The sequence below is a fragment of the Lissotriton helveticus genome, chromosome 10 (assembly GCF_964261635.1).
Source record: "Lissotriton helveticus chromosome 10, aLisHel1.1, whole genome shotgun sequence".
Lineage (NCBI taxonomy): Eukaryota > Metazoa > Chordata > Amphibia > Caudata > Salamandridae > Lissotriton > Lissotriton helveticus.
In genome coordinates this window covers 792871988-792888376 of record NC_136071.1, presented here as the reverse complement: position 1 = coordinate 792888376, position 16389 = coordinate 792871988, and the positions used below count along the sequence as shown (strand labels likewise).

Here is a 16389-nt window from a genome sequence, read left to right as displayed (position 1 = left end):
CCCAGAGGGTCCACCCATGAGCGCGTGACAGAGAACGGCAAAGTGTTCTTAATAAGGATTGCTACTCCTCTGGAGTCAGTTGTATACCCCGCATGTGCCAGCAGTTTATAACGTCCCCTTGCAATAAAGGCGCACTTAGTACCCTTAAGATGTGTCTCCTGTAGGAAGATTATGTCTGGGTTCATTCTTTTCAGGTATGCATTTACTAGACCTTTTAATCTTGTTGCCAAGTCCGTTCACATTCCATGTCAGGACACTGAGTTTCCCGTATTCTATAGATTGAGTTACTAATGCACTTGCCATGTTGGGGTGGAATCAGGGCAATGTGAACAGTTATCGGTGAAGGAGTGTAGTATGTCAAGCCAGGGTAGATGACTGTATTCAACTAACAGTTCCCCACCTCCTCCCCTCCAACTTCCCTTTAACAAAACTGAACGAAAATCCCTCAACCCCTCCTCCCCCACCTCACCTTCCCCTCCCGTCCATCCCATCCGTGCAACAGTTGACGTGCAGGACTTCCAGGTGGCAAAGGTTTGTCGCCCTCCCAATTGCAATCCCAACTAGGTGATCTCTAGGGCCCTAAACACAGGTTCCCAACAGATCACTCGGGCTCGATTATCTAGCCAACTGCGGGTCGGGGCTACCCGTGTCGTAAGTGCCACTAGAGGCACCAACCAACCAACAAATAACAGTGTGTCCACACCAATGAAAAAGTACTTATAACTTGCGTGTCCCCATGGTGAAGAAACTGCTGTTTCACATCTCGTCTCTACAGTTTCTCAGGAGTGGGAATCTTGGGTTTCAATTTCGCGTTCCTCTGAGTTGCCAGTCGCTCCTTGTTCCAGTTCTCGGATTGCGGCCACTAGAGGGTGGAGAGAGTGCTCAGTCTGTTCCTCTGCGTCCGACATAGGATTACTTTCTTCATTTTCCGTCTCAGTCTCGGTTTGGTGTGCCAGACAACTGAACCTAGATCCCGGTGCCGGGTCGTCTTCGAGGCAGGGCTCCACTCACCGAAGACGACCCGGCACGCCGTAGGGTGCTCCGTGTAAGGAGTGAACTGCGAGTGTCTCCTAGTCCGTGGGTTTTGCGACCTCTGGGCCTTGGGTGGGCTCTTCCGGAAACTGGTGGCCGCCATTTCATTTCGGATTCTACGACCTTCCTCCTCTGCTTCCCGTAGCAGGCGTCTCTCTTCCAACCACTGCCAGGCCTCCGGTCGGTTGAAGAAGTGGGACCTCCCCTTGAATAAGACTTTCAATTTCGCTGGGAAGAGGAGCATGTAGGATATGTGCAGGTCGCGCAGTTTGGCTTTCACCGAGTCATAGGAGCGTCTTTGCTTTTGCACATCTTGACTGTAATCAGGGAATATCTATGATAGTATTGTTCTCAAACCGAAGTTCTCCCTTTTTTCGTGCTTCTCCTAGGATGAGATCCCTATCTGCGAAGTTCAGAAATCTTGCTATGATCGGTCGTGGTCGTGCTCCCTCCGGTGGTTTCACTAGCAGGGCTCTGTGTGCCCTCTTGATAACAAAACAGTTTGAGAAGGGGGCCTGGGGGAACATTGACGTCAGCCATGAATGCAGGAAGGCCGCGACATTCGCCTTCTCAATTCCCTCTCTAAATCCCACGAAGCGTAGGTTGTTTCGCCTTGCCCTATTTTCGGCATCGTCCACCCTCCACAGCAGTTGTCTGTGTGATGCCTGTAGCTCTGTCATATCTTTCCGGAGTGTGGTGAGGGATTCCTCCGTTTCGCCAATTCTGGTCTCCGCAGTAGTCACCCGCTCCGTCAAGTTTCGGAAGTCCTGGCACAATAGTAGTACTTCAGAGCCCACCTCACCTATTTTAATCTCCAGTGCCGCTCTCTAGTCTTGAATGTCCGTCCTCGAGGCTTGGATCGCCTCTAACAGCATGGTATATCTGCGTGCGTTCGCTCCCATTGAGGTCGTCTCCTTCTGTGCCCTTGTAGTGGCGTAGTTGTCAATGGTGTCTTGTCTCGCCACCTGGTCTCTCTTCCCCATCACGTCCCAACTCCTGGTTCAAGTGTTGTCCGCGAAGGCAGCAGGCGGGGACGGTGGGGTCGCGGAGGCGGCCCGTTAGACTCGCCCCCGGGCTCTCCTTGCCTGAAGACACCGGGCGGGCGACGAGGGCAGGGGCCAGGCCAAAGTCCGCGCTGCCCCGATGCCCCCTCCCGAGGGGCCGTGCCACTAGCCAAGTCCCGCTGTCCGAGGTGGGTTCTCCTTCTCCTTGCTAGCGATAGGGTGAGGCCCTCTAATAGTCTGTGTCCTGTGCTGCAATGATGACTTTCTGCCTCCCAGTGATGTCAGATCTTGGGGTCGGCGGGGCCCCCCAGGCCAGGACTGAAGTGGTCACGTACCTCTAATCCAGCCGTGCGGATTATCTCGTCACCGGGGCTGAGGTCCCAGGGCCTCCGGCGTGTTTGGGGGCCAACTTTCAACAGGGCGTATTCCGGTGGCACTGTGCAGCGGGGAGCCCCCCCACAGACGTGTCTTCTCCGCAGCGTCTGAGGTCGGAGAGTTGTCTGGTCTCGGGAGAGGGGCTGCTGCCCGCCCTCCCCGCTCCGTGTGAAATTCCCCCGCCGGGGGAGCGGGGAACGCCGGCACAATCCCTGTCCCTGCCCCCGGCGTGGCGCAGATGATGTGCGGTCCCCGAGGCCGTGGGGTCTCCCTCCGGTAATTCAGGCGCTCTTCTTTTCCCGCCACTCCCTCCTGGATAGGCGCTCAGCCCCCTTCTCCCCGGCTCACCCTTTTCGTCCAGATAGTTAGCCTCCGGGGATCAGGGCTCGGTGGGACATCTTCTATGTCCCGGTGATCGTCGGAGGCTCCGCTGTCTCTGTTCACCGATCCTGGCGGGAGGGGTGTCGCGGGGTCGCTCCGTAGCCGGTCCGGATCTTTCACTGGTGTCTGGCGGTTGGCCTCACTCAACGCGGCAGGCTGCGAGGTTGGGACGCCGCAGGGTTCAGGCCGCAGGAGCTCCGGTGGCCGCCATTTGGCTCAGGGGGTCTCGGGCTGGCGAGGTTTCTGTCCAGATTCCGACTCCGTGTCGAGAGGATTTTCTCCTTTATGTAGGCAGTGCCGGTTCGGCTTTCATTCCGATCTTCCATTGCGTGACTTAAGTCGGATTATTCTGTATTTTCGGTGGATCTAGTGCAGTTGCTCCGGGAGCCACACAGAGGCACGTCCTACCCGGCCATGCAGCTAGCCACGCCCCCTAAATAGTTAATTGTACACCTGCTAATGAACCCACCTGCAATAAATGCCACCATTTGGGTATACTGGATGGCATAACATTTTTTTCTCCTTTTTACAAGTACGATCACACTTCAAGAAGGAAGAATTGTTTTAGTGCTCTTATCTCTGCATCACTACGGATCGCTGTGTGACTGTTATATGATCATTTGTGTAGCACTTTTGTTAGTATGAAATGAAGGATTTTGTTATTAAACTAGATACCCTGTGTGGTTCAGGAATTCCTATGCACTTTGTTTTCTATAATGGGTTGATTAAATGTTTATTATAGATTGGTTCATTGTCTGGTAATGTTTCATGTTGGTTAGTTTAAGAGTAGAACCCTCCTAAAGCACATCTTTGTTAAATATAGAGGATGATATGCTAAAGGACTGCAGAACTAACTCATTTCATCGAACTCCATGCCTAAATACTGGAAATAAACACTGCATTTGTTTCTTCTTCTTATTTTTTTTTGTTATCATGGATGGCTGTTAACAAAGTGGTGAGGCGGCGCAGTGAATAAGAACTAGTTAAAATAAATTTTTTAAACTTATCTGCCACAGCGATGCTTTTCTGCTGGACCCTCTGGGAGCCTGTTCACCAGTAGCAGACTCCCCTACCACAATCCAGACTCTGCTTTCCGGCTGGTAATGTCCAGCATGAGGGAAGGGCCAGGATCGGTCTAAGTGGGATGATTTATGCATTCTGTGCCTGCTGTTCTCCACCCAGCTGTGCAAATTGAAGTGTGCATGTTGGTTTGGTTGTCTTAAGATAGCCGGCCAAACGGACATGCGCACTTGCAGTGCCCACCACTCCTCCATGCTGCTTTTGTCAGGATGGCTCTGCCCCCAAGACTCTGTTCTCTGTGATTGGGGGGGGGGGGCGAGGGGGGGAGAGAAGGATTACATAGTTTTAATAATTTTATTTTTCATGATTACATCTGCCTGCTGGCTCTCAGCATTGGCGCGACGCTCCTCTGCCAAAATAGAGGCGCCGCTGCTGGTTCCACCACTTACTTTCTAGTGGAAATGTCTTTCCGTTCTCCTTCTAAACCTAACAAAGGAGAGTGCTGGTTTCTCTGGTCAAGGAGTCTAAAAAAATAACCTGTGATTTATAGGCAGGGTTTGCTGCAAAGGAAGTAGAAGAAGTATGATGGTTAGGAAAGGGTGGTCCAAGAAGGGCAGGCAACTGTGATGGGGGGGAAATCATCTAGACCCTGTTCTCTTCTCAGACTGCGCATGGCCTGTCTGCTGCTTAAGACCATTTGATGGCTTGGAGCCCGCCCATTGTTTTGCCTCCTTGTCATTTGCTTATTTCTTATTTGGCCACTTCCATAGGCTTTCCTTTGCCCTTGTTTGCCCTTCCCCTATCGCACAGTCATTACGTGTCCTTCCACTTTTTTTTTCTTTTTTTCTTTTTTTAGGCGCTACCTTTCTTTTTATTTAAGCAGCCTGTAAGTGTACATATGTGTTTTCCAACAGTCTCTCGTGCTCCCCCCATTGCTGTTTCTCGCCCTCCCTCAGTTGCCATTCTTGCTTCCTCCTCACCCACCTTCCCTTGCAGTTGTTGCTTTACCACCACCCCTTTGTCTGTTTAGTCCCGCAGCCCCACCCATCCTCTGGCTGTGCTTCCCCACCACCTGTCTGCTTGTAACCCCAGCCCTTTCTACCCACCTTCTGTTGTAAGCTGGCTGCCCCAGCCCCTCTTTCCCTCAGTTGTAAGTTTGTTGTCCTAGCACTTCCTGCCCACCCTCAACCTTGCTGCTCCAGCCCCTCCTGCTCACGCTCTGTTGTCTGTGTACTTACTCATTGTCTCTAGCATGTTCTCTCTCCCACCCGTTGCAGTCTCTTCTGCCCTACCTTCCTCGTTGTTGCCCCGTGTTGCCTTGTCCCTAACCCAGATCATAGTAATGCTCCCCCCACACCCCCATTTTTTTATACATATTTAAAGTCCTGCTATACTGCAGCCATGCTAGAGAATAGAAAAAAATCCTCTCCAGTTTCTCTCCTAGGTGAGATGTATGGCTTTGCCAATGCATATTTTGCGGAATTGAATTTATTACTGATCTGTTACTTAAAATCATTACATAAAGCTGCGTAAACGATATTTGCTAAGTGCAAAAATAGAGGTATACAATCAGACTTATGAAAGCTGTCAGTTAAAAATACTTGAAATAAAAAGGATAACCTCTCAAAGTGTAGAGTGCTGTTGAAACATCTCGACAGGCAGCAGAGTCAAACTTGTCTTTCCATGAGTCCTTGATAGCATAAGAAATGGTCTCTCCATTGAAAAGTGCTGATGCAGGGATCTGGAAGGCTGGAGACTGAGGCTCTGAACCTAGAGGAGAAGTACTTCAGGAGGGACTGCGCGTTGCTCTGGTAGCCTATCCAGTGGTGCTCACCTGTGATGTTTGGAGTGCTGATTGGATCATGTGAGTAAAGTTAGAAAGCACAAGTTGGAAGGACTTTGCAGTCGTTTTGTCATTTATGTCCCAGTCTAAATCATTTTGCATGACGCAGGCAGAAGATCTTTGCTCTTGTCTGCAATTAAGCTATAGTCCATGTCAAGAGTTGAATGCATACTGAGGTAGGTTGAGGCTCTTGACTGTTTTTTAAAGGCAACTTTACAGCAAGCTAGTGTTTCTTTAGATGGGTTCCTTATTCTTTTCTTGCATTTCCACCTTACGCACAAATTAAGGACATAAAATCTGGCGCAGTTTTAACAGTGCAAAGCATGGTTATGTGCTGTGCCATTATGTGGGGTTTCTGGAGTTTCTCGGTCATCTTGTAGCGACCACATGTTGCTTGTGGGAAGTTCAGTCTAATAGTCTGTCTACTGAGGAGGAATTATATATCCGATGACCCGGATGGCTTTAATACTGCACATGGTCACATTAACCTACAAGTGTAACAAAGGTGTACAAGATCTGTTGGGACCAATTGTGACTGGTTTATGAAATCTACACATCTATAGAGGTCCGCTGTTTCGGTTATTACCCTGCACTAATGGAAAGTCTTGGGACTACTTTCTAAAGTTTCTCCGAAGACTGCCATCTTGGGTGCTAATATATACATAAATATTCTGGAAGTCACCAGTAGGTAGCTATAGATGGGACAAAAATTTCCATAGGAAAGCTTTTTTGTTTTGCCAAAACCTTTGGCACCACTTGACTAATCTTCATAATTTTCAAAACTTCCCCTTTTTGGTTCAGCCTCTGTGTTGCAAGTTTTGTGGTCTCAAAATGGGAATAAAATAGGGTAGAAACACCATTGGCTTCTTGGGGGGGGATCCCACCCCCCTTGCCCAGATTTTTAACATTTTCTACGGGATCCGTAGAGCCAGCCTAAAAAAAACACGAAGGGTGTACTCCTGCGTTTCATTTGTTGGCCTCTGGGTGGGTCAGGTTTCGGGGGCATGTTAACTCATTTATGCTGAGGCTGTCCTTGCGGCAACCACTATGCCCCGGGGCCCACCACTTCCCCCTAGGCTAAATATAATATTCATGCAGGGGGGACTCCAGCCCCACTACCTCCCAGGGACGAATGCTACGCTGCCTTCCTTCCCTTTTGAGAAGAAAAAAGCACAGCAACTTGCTGTGGCCCGCCCCCTTTCTCCACCACTTTGCAAACTGGCCTCCTGGCGCGCATCTGGTTGGGGGATGAAGCCCCTTTGGCGGCTGAGGCATTAGGGGCCAACAAACATGTTACCTACAGTAAACCCCACACATGGTGGAGAAAGGGGGCATGGCCTCCTACGAGGTCTCAACAATTCGGCTGTGTGGGACTTACTGGTGGTAACAGTAGGGGTAGTTGGCCCCCAAGGACAACCTTTGGGGCCAACTACCAGTCCTGTTATCTCCAATAAACCCCACACAGCGGGATGGCGGAGAGGTTTTTGGAGGCCATGCCCCCTTCTCCACCATCTTGTCTACGACAAGGGTAATCCCACTATGGGGAAACATACTCTAACCAGGAGTGCACTACTGGTTAGAGGGTGAAGTCTACTTAACTTCAGTGGGACCTTGGGTGGCCAAGAAGCCTTCCTGGTACCTCCTGTAAGTCCTACACTGTGGAATTCCTGAGAGCTGGTTGGAGGCCCCACCCCCTTTCTCCATCCTGCAAATGCGACTACTATTTAAAAAAAAAAACATCGCAATTCACTGGGAAAAAAACGGGTTACAGGGACATTAAAGTTAGGAAATGGAATTAAAAAAACCTTAGAAATATACTGCAAAAAAGCAAAGATAACAAGGATGTTCTAGTTTGGCTCAGGTTATTCTTACAAAACCAGTGAAATACAGCTGTTATAGTTGGCTGAGCGAACTATAACTCACACCCCTGCAATGCACTGCTTATGATCTTACATCACTCACTTATGTAACTTTCATTTTATTGAAAGTTTTTTTTTTTTTTTGCAAAATGTCAGTGGTAGGATTAATCTGCTACTAAAAGACTTGGTACAATTAAGAATTTTTGCCATAAGTTTGAAATGTTATATACTTTATTCTTAAGTGCACACATACCACTCCAACGTATTTTAGTGGATGTGTTTTGTAGTGAGACTTTTATCGAGGTTTTTGTTTTTAAATGGCCTAAAGGTTTTTGGATGAGAAATAGGTTAACCAGTCAGTATTACGCGTGCTCTTGTATGAGCCATGCTTTCGTTCTGTTGTAAATTAATCTTGTTAACTTTCCCTAACGCTTACATCACTCTTCGAAGAAATGTAAACTCGCAGGCTAAAGTTTCCTGAATGCATTTCCTTGGCGAATCGCCATGTAGTGTGCGAGTATTCCTACCTTTAGCTCGTTCGAGTGGGCACCTTTGGGGCCAGTCTCCATGGCATCTGTTTACTTGTTGTTTTTAGTTCACCATCTGCTGCTCCGTCCTAAAGAAGCTTATGATCCAATGGAAAACCATAGCCAGGAATATCCAGAAACTGGCAAGGCATGACTCGTTAGTTGGACCATGCTATCCTGTTGCACCGACCGCAAAAGCAGTATTTACAAATGTGCTCCAAACCTGCCCCATTAGCCTGACCCCCGAGCAATCGCACTACTGTTAACGCCCCGTAGGTGGCTTGTAAAAATTCTGACTTGATTACCTTTTAGTTTTTACGTACACTTCTGATGTAGGGATAATCATTTTATTAGGTGCTTTGTTACCCTGTAAACTAAGATAGAAGTGTGAGTTGACATCTCTGTACTCGGCGTTTCTCAAACTCTGCATCAGCGGAGAAACTAGTAGTCTACGACCAGGGGATTCCCACTGTGAGGGAAGCATGTAAAACTAGAACAAAGTAGGTTTTGAATAAATGCTCCCATGCTTGAAGTTGAGGGGATATTTAGAGGGGGTGCATGACATTTGGGAGTGGAGAACTGGCTTCTTTTTGTACTGGAAGTGGTCTGTTTTTTTTTTTTGTTTAACTGTATGACACGTTTAGTGGAGGGAGGAGTGTTGCCAAAACCACTTTTTGTTTGACCAAGGCTCACATTAACTGCAGGTCATTCTTCAATCTGCTACCCCTTCCCGAATAAAATTCAATGTTAATAGTGTCCTGCTTACAACAAAAGGTGTTGGCCTGCAAGATGAGCAAAAACATGGAAAAATGGAAAAACCTTTATACATAGCCGTGGTTAATGGTTGAGAATGTGTCCTCTGCCTTTCACCTTACGACCACCCCCACAAGGAATGTTTTGGATTGATTGGCACATGGTACCGTCTTTAGCCCATGGAGGTAGGATACAACCTAGAAATTCAAAGTAGTTTTCTTAGTCTGTGAAGGGATTCTCCTGTAAAGAAAATAGTACTGAATGATATGCTTTAAAAGCACATTGGGCTGGTGGGGGTATTGACCCTTCCACCTGCATCATAACTCCACGCCTTCGGAAATGACTCATGGCTTCCATCCCAAGCTTGCCATCTTTGTTAGTGGGGTAGCCAAATATTAGTGTGTAAACCTTTGTCTGCCATGTGTTCGTGTATAATTCACTTCTTATGGTGGAAGCAAGCTATTGCTTTTGATGTTGTATTATGCTCCCTTTTTTATTTACTTATTTTTAATTTAAACCTGTGCTAAATTTTGTGCCTTTAAAAGTCCTTCCGGCATCTCCTGATCTGATATCAAAAAATCTGTATATTTGAAGCATTCCTACTGTGATGCCAACTAAGTGTATTCCTTTACTAAAACACTATCATACTGCCTTTCACTTGAGCTGAGAATTGATTTAAATATTGTGAGATATTGGCAAGGGCTGCCTATATACTTCCTTGCTCAGAAGGGGGGTGTTGCGCAATGGGCTGAGCACGCTTTCTTCCTACGAAGGCTATGTTCCTTGAATACAAACAGCGGAACCTTTCAAGTGTATTTCTGAACTGGAGCATCATATGCTATTTCAGCTCCCTGCAATTTGACATTGTATATAGAGGTGAGCACGAAAGACTTGAGCTTCGTTTGGGCTGTATGTCTGGCGTTGTCTTAGCTCTTGTCCCATGAGGACTGGTTAGCCAAAATGGTGCCCAGCCTCCTGGCAATAGTTTTACCTCACCCCATCCACCCCTGTTGCTGTGTTAAAGAACAAATGCCACTATAACCATGATCGTAGAGTCTAAAGTAATTGCCTGTGCAGGCTGAGCTGCACATCTCCTAAGACCGGCTGGAAGCATGAGGCTCTTGCTTTGTTAATGTTGTTGACCCTCGCACTCTTTGCTGCTAAGCCAGGGGGAGGTGGCGATATTACCATTACAATAATAGCCAGCTTCCCCTTACACTTTACTGTATTAAGTCTGACATTAGTCAAGACCTTTAATTTTACTAAAATATGAATCATCTACATACATAAAAGGCTTTTCAACCACCTCTCTTCATCCATTGGTTTGTCATTCACATTTTGCTTTCGCCTTTTAGCGTGGGCCAGCCTACTTAAGCCTTTGGTTAACATTGAGCACACCAGCTAGTGCTCTTCAGTGCGGTTTGTTTTGCTTTAGTGTTGCCTTTTGTTTTTTAGAGCGTGATGTGATAGAAGGATGACTCTGATGCACATTCCATCTTCATCAGATCCAATCTCCTGCCAGTGCTGTTGTAAATTTCTTTGTGGACTGTTATGCTTTTCTGACTGCTGCTATTTCACACACTGCCTGATGGTGTCCAAAGCTGTTCTGTAGTAAGTTATCCACATTTTGTTTCTTTCTCTCCTTTTGTTCATTCATTCTAAATTCTTTTTTCTTTCCCATTTTTTTCTTTCTCAAAGGCAAGAGGCTTGCAGCTAGTGACACAGAATTTTCTTTAGGGGATGTTGGCTAAGACCTTTTTGTTTTTACTAAAAATATGCATATCGTAGTTACTTATGGTTGTATGTGATTTCACATAAAACGATTTAGTTACTGAGAAACCATTTAATGTAAACTGTTTAATGGAAGCTTTCAGAATGATTGGCAATTACCTTTTCGTAGAAACCAATTTATAGCATTTGGGTTTGGTCAATATTTGCTTTAGAATGCCTTTTTTTTTTTTTTTGTGCCAATGCAATGGTTGCAGGTGTTAAACTTTCAGAAACCGTATTGTCAGATTTTTATTACAATGCTTTACTTCAGAGAACATTATTTCATATTTATAACTTTCACATGGTCAAACAATTACTGCAAAAGCTTTTAGTTTGCCAACACATCACCACCCATAAACGCCATTCCTTGCTGACCCCTCACGACCCCGAAACATCAGCCCTTGCCCCCTAAAGTCCCTCACCTCTGAGGCACCGCTGCAGGGATTACGATGGCCCATTCCGACTGCGTTCTCATGGCAGTCTGACTGCCATTAAAAGGCAACTGGAATGGGACTTAAGGGGCCACCTGGCAGGGCGCACGTTTCCCTAAGGGCCTCGGCTATGGGGCGTGGGGGGGTCACACATAGTGCTCGCCGACACATCCATGCACCGTTTGCTAGGCACCACATGGTGCCTGCCAAACTGTGCATGGATATACACGAAAGGCATTTTTAGGTCTCTGGCCTAGCGTACACTGTGCAGCAGTGTCGCGCAGCCAGAGTCCTTTTCTCTGGGTTTTGAAAATGGACCTGGAAATTCCATGCAGCTTGTGCGTGTTATTTCCTAGGTCCATTTTCATTGGCGTTTGCGTGTGTTTACTTTCAAAACAGAACACACAATAGGCGATGGGCGGTCGCGTAGCTCTGCCCATGGCCTACTGGTGTCTGTTACGCGCACCAAAGGCCATATGTCTTCAATTATCGCATCCAGACGCGATAATTGAAGACCTATGCTCGCAGTGGCACGCGCACCACTCACGAGCCATTTTAGTGGTATTCTGTTTGACCACTTTGAAGGAGGGGTTCCTGAACACTAACTCTACTGAGCCATAAAATGTGACCCGGAGCCATATTTTATCAATATTTGTGCTGTAGCACGTGAACTGTGGTTTCATGGAGCTCCGAAGGATGAAAGCTCGCGTCTGCCCCGCCCTGATCAGCGTAGCACAGAATCTTCTGGAGTGTGTGCATGAACCCGCCCAGCTAGCTCAAAGGTATGCTTGGATACAAGGAGCTGGCCAGGTTTAGTACCAGTGCACAGAGGGCAGAGCGTCGGCGGTGTCTTTTGCGGCGCGTGCACTCCAGGTCCTATTGTGCATGTACACGATAGGGGTTCTCAGGATGAAAACAGAGAAAAGAAAAGCGAGCATTAGACCGAAGGGGAGCAAACCCTCGTCTCCCGCTATATAATTGATGGCTAGGCGACGCGCAGCAGAAAGGTGGCAGGCAGTGATTGGTATAGCGCTGCATGGTCATTTGCAGTAATTGGTATAGCGCTGTATGGTCATTTGCAGTAATTGGTATAGCGCTGCATGGTCATTTGCAGTGATTGGTATAGCGCTGCATGGTCATTTGCAGTGATTGGTATAGCGCTGCATGGTCATTTGCAGTGATTGGTATAGCGCTGCATGGTCATTTGCAGTGATTGGTATAGCGCTGCATGGTCATTTGCAGTGATTGGTATAGCGCTGCATGGTCATTTGCAGTGATTGGTATAGGGCTGCATGGTCATGTGCAGTGATGGAGCAATGCGTTGTCATGTGCAGTGATGGAGCAATGCGTTGTCATGTGCAGTTATGGAGCAATGCGTTGTCATGTGCAGTGATGGAGCAATGCGTTGTCATGTGCAGTGATGGAGCAATGCGTTGTGTTGTCATTCTCGAGGGTCTGATTCTTGTGTGCAGCCACTGCTGTCGGTTACACCCATCCATGGTTTGTGGACCCTTATTCAACACTTTACTAGACAGGAGCCTCGGAGAGCAGGTAAACTTCGCTCAGTTCTCGTATATTGCGCCTCGTAACGGTCATGATAGCAGTATGTTGAGTCGCCATCATCTTCAGCAGTGGAAGAGCCACAGACAAACAGTAATAGAGAGGAACGCAAAACAGACATAAACACGCAAACACCAACATATGCACCAATCCACACAGGCACCCACAGATGTACAGTCACACATACAAAGAGGAACACAAAACAGACATACACAAGTGAACACCAACATATGCACCAGTCCACACAGGTAGACGCACATACAACAAGCATTAATATAACTCCACCACATACCATTCCACAACACAAAATACCATTACACATAATTACTCAATAACACACCATCCCACTCCACACAATTCCAGTAAACTTAATACCACATAATTACTACCCACAACATTGCACCATGCCACATCATTTCACTACACAAATACAATCCACACCACACAATTTCACGCTACACAATTCCACAACTAGCAATCCAATCCACCCCACAATTCCACTACACACCACATGCGTAGACTCCATAACACCTGGCTAAAAGACATTGCCATTTCCAATGCCATTCGCTCCAACTCCAATAAATCCGAGACCTATTGCATTTCCAATGCTTGTTCAAGTGTAGCTTGTGCTGCGGCCCTTTTTCCTGGCCCGCAAAACAAACCGCACTAGAAAAATAAAATGCATTTTACTGCCTGCACGGCGGTTGTATTGTAATAGGGAGCGCGGAACTGCTGACTCCTTGTTGGACAGTTCCTTCTCTGAAACTATGGTTTTATTTTATTTATTTAATGCATTTTTATATAGCGCGGACTTTACCCGAAGGTGCCAGAGCGCTTCACAAAAGAAACAGTAATGATACACGAGGAGAAAATTACAAGGGAACCAATTACAAGAGCAGACGTTGAGTTACATGAGGCAAAAGTGACAAATGTGACCAAACAAAATACAAGAGGTAGCAAACTGTACATTACCGGAGGAAAAAGTGACATGTGTGCAAGTTACAAAAGCGTACAAAGTACAAGTAGAGGTATACTACTGCAACAATTGGCAGACACTCCAGCACAAGAACAAACGTTATGTAGGCTATAGTGGCACTTGTGCAATTATCTAAAGCAAACAAAATGTAAGAGGTAGCAAACAGTGTGTTACAAGAGAAAAGTGACGTGTGCATGTTACAAAAGAGTACCAAACACAGGTAGAGGGATAATACTGCAATAAATGGCAGACACTCCAACCACAAGAACACACTGGGAAGGCACTTCCATTTGCCGTACTCTAATCCGACTGCCATGTAATTAGGCCTTAATGCCAAACTATTAATACAAGATCACTGTATCCAGTGGTGTCACTATATATATATATATATATATATATATATATATATATATATATATATATATATATATATACATGAACGAATTAAAGTACAGTGTCCCCAGTGTCAAAGCAATCACAAGACCTATTCAAAAGTTAAATGAAAGCTGATATAGTAGCAACAAACCATATAGGATTCCTAAAATATTAAAAACGTTACCAATGTCTAATTGTTTGTCAACAGACTTTAGTAACGTTTCGACCCCCTTAGCTAGGATATTGGGGTCTAATCAGGATGTAGAAAATGGAGGGGATATCTGTAATAGTTAATGGACACGGATTGGTCAAAAATGGTAGTCTATGTGGTGCCATTAATGTAAAGATCCAAAGGAGTTTACCTGAAAGCCGATTCTAGACAAGGGATGGATATAACAAATCAACAAGCATTGGAAATGCAATAGGTCTCGCAGTAGTAAAGTTTGAGCTATAGGTGTTATTTTTTTTTTTTTTTTTTATTTGTGTTGTTTTTTCTAAATAGCTAAATTAATAGCTTTCTTCTTTACAAAGCCAATAGTTATAATTTTTGTAAATGTGACACCTCTAGCATTTGTAAAGCAACATGTTTTGTATTAACGGGACTTATATGTGACTTATATGTATTGATATAAAAAAAATCAATGGCTTAAAAAAACAATTAATAATTAATACGTAAATAAAATGGATTTTATTTTATATTGCCAATAGCTTAAAGTTTATTAAATATATTTAGTGAAGATGCTGTGGTTGCGCTGAGTGAGGGTGAGTGAGGGTGAGTGGTTGAGGGTGAGTGGTTGAGGGTGAGTGAGGGTGAGTGAGGGTGAGTGAGGGTGAGGGTGAGGGTGAGGGTGAGGGTGAGGGTGAGGGTGAGTGAGGGTGAGGGTGAGGGTGAGTGAGGGTGAGTGAGGGTGAGGGGTTGAGGGTGAGTGAGGGTGAGGGTTGGTGAGGGTGAGGCTTTAATTGATGGAGCCCTTTGAAACCTTGTGATGACATAGATCTATGCTACTTGAGAGGCACTGTAAGGGTGTCAGCTGCTGAGCTGTGGAGTGCGTGATTGTAATGGACACGTATAAAAATGTTTGCACGAGTTACAGTCTGATGGTGTATTACAAAAAATCTATAATTTGAAAGCGCTTTTTTCTTAAACCTATTTTTTTTTTACACATTTTGTGACAGCCTACCGTATTCTGGTATAATGTGAGTTTAAAACAACTTCATTTTCACAATGCTTTCTGTCACATTCTGGGCCCTCAAAACACTAAAAATACACAAGTCATTCTTCCCCACAATTGCCTAAGAGGTACGTCCAAAGGAATGAGTGGTGTCAACAGAGATGCATTTATTTGTAACGAGCTGTAGTGTAAGTTCACATGCAGCTTGCAAAATGCATTATTTTTAAGGCATGGCGATCAGACTTTGAAAACCAAACACCGAGACATTGCTGAAACACAGAAGCAAGACCACAAGTTTGCATCAATTGAGGGCCACAGAACACCAATGTAGAAAACAAACATAAGGAGTAAATAAATGCAAACTTTTACACATCAGATCTTCTCAGTTAATAATTTTCCGTAGAGGGCTTCTAACTCATTCTGCACTGGAGCGCATGACAAATCACCTTTGTTCACTCGTTTGTCTACTTGCTAAATGTACTGGCTAGAATGATGTTGAAACCCGGGACAGTCCCTACACATTCGGGTCACCCGGATACCCTGTGGTGTGGATCCTACTTAAGGAAATGCACTGCAGTACATGCTAAACAGGTAGATTTCTGTATTATTTGCGCTTGCTTGCCAAGAAATAAAGTTGGGACGGTGTCATGATGTGTGTACATTCTGTCAAGAGGTGGGGCTGATAGAAGTATATCTCATTTCAACAGCGCAACTACCATAAATCAAAGATAAGAGCTTTATTTCACGATTTTTGCCGTGGGAAATTGTTTATTCAACTCGTCGGTGACACACCACAGCGCCCACTCGTTTGTTTACTTCTTTGCAGCCCTCGCACGCATCTGCGCTCTAGAACCACATGACCGGGCTTGGTAAGAGGCCAGAAAGGCAGACAAAATACACAATTCGCTCACTGATCCAGCAGCCACGTTAAAGTCAGGCAGGAAATTACATGTCCCATCCTTCAACAAAGGAAACAAGCATTTGCACCGGAGGCCAGTACTTACCAGCATAGTCCTAGGTCTGTACCGCATTGATGCTGGCTGCGGGTCGGCGGCTCTTTTGCCGAGGATGATCTTCAGAGCTGGGAAGAGAGCAGTGGGCTAACTCGGGAGGGGGCGGAGCGGGTAAAATAAACAAACGAGACGGAGGGAAGAGAGGGGAGGGGGGAGGAGAAATGCGACACGGCGGGAAGGGGAGGGGGCAGAGCGGGTTAAATTAAACAAACGAGACTGAGGGAAGAGAGGGGAGGGGGGAGGAGAAATGCGACACGGCGGGAAGGGGAGGGGGCGGAGCGGGTTAAATTAAACAAAC

General features: G+C 46.1%; 1 protein-coding gene and 1 pseudogene across 6 annotated transcripts in view; both read left to right on the top strand.

Moving 5' to 3' along the window:
- The window catches only part of SVIL (supervillin), a 761399-nt gene that overhangs the window by 44189 nt on the left and 700821 nt on the right, over positions 1-16389 (top strand). The window lies entirely within an intron of this gene.
- LOC144784107 (thioredoxin-dependent peroxide reductase, mitochondrial pseudogene) overlaps positions 11677-16389 on the top strand; it is a 75921-nt pseudogene continuing 71208 nt past the window's right edge.